The sequence below is a fragment of the Suricata suricatta genome, chromosome 14, assembly GCF_006229205.1.
Source record: "Suricata suricatta isolate VVHF042 chromosome 14, meerkat_22Aug2017_6uvM2_HiC, whole genome shotgun sequence".
NCBI lineage: Eukaryota > Metazoa > Chordata > Mammalia > Carnivora > Herpestidae > Suricata > Suricata suricatta.
This window is the reverse complement of record NC_043713.1, coordinates 12,546,162-12,547,329: the sequence shown is the minus strand read 5'-3', so window position 1 is coordinate 12,547,329 and position 1,168 is coordinate 12,546,162.

The window sequence follows — 1,168 nt, the reverse complement described above, 5'->3', positions numbered from 1 at the left end:
GTTGCAATTTATAAGTTTTTATTGCACATCCAGCTTTGTCCCCAAAGCAATTTTGTGTATATTATTTCTTTCAACTCAGTTATGTATCATGATTCCAATTATCCAAATGAGAAAAGTGATATTAGAAATGTAAGTAATTACTGAGATGCCTGGGTGGCTCGGTCAGTTAAGGCCAGGCTCTCAATTTCTGTTCAGGTCTTGATCTCGTGGTTCATGGGTTCAAGCCCCATGTTGGGCTCTGCCCTGACATCACAGAGCCTGCTTGGGATTCTCTCTCTTCTTCTGTCTCTGCCCCTTCCACTCTCTCTCACAGAATAAATAAATAAACGTTAAAAAAAAAACGTAAGTCATACTAGTGAGAGATAAAGTCAAGCTCACACCCAGAACCCAGACCCCAGAGCCTGAGGCTGTACAAATACCATAACACCTCCACTCCTTAAGGGGAAAAAAAAAAAACAGTTAACAAATATGGAGTCCTAAGAGCCCATAGCTCAAAAATGGAAGAAAATAAATTAATCAAAGATAATTCCCTTGACATTTATTATTAGTTTTCTTTCCAAAAGCAATGAAGCCCAAAGACTCACGATAAAGCCAAACCACCATCCTGACTCACTTGGTCAGAACTGAGTTCCCTCCCACCCACTACACAAAGCACCATCCATCGAAGGGCGTCATGGCTGCCCTCCATAATGGGTGTCTCCCACGCATCCCTCTATAATAGAGTCATGATTCTTGCACACCCTGAAACTGAATTATATTGTCAGTTCCACCACTTGTTAGTACTTACAAAGATGATATAGTCGCTCTCCTTGTGTCTTATCAATGCGTCTTTGATATTAGTTTTCAACCTACTTTCTTCAAGCTTCTAGTATTTCCAGATTCAATGAGCAAACTTGTGTTAGCAACCTGTTAACAGTCCTGACTTCACAGGAAGGTACCATTAGCCACAGAAGGAGGAGCCTGAGGAAAGTGGAGCGATGCTTTGTGTAGATCTGGAGGAAGAGGAAGCCGTTAGTTGGACTAGATCCTCCTCTTTCCCCTTCACCTGTCCGAATAGTCGAGCAGCCATAACATCAAAGCTAACTTTAGGTTAGAGAAGGAGAAAAGCCAAGAAAAGCTAATGAAGCTTCTTAAAAAACCCCGAATGAACCAGCCCATGTAGGGCATG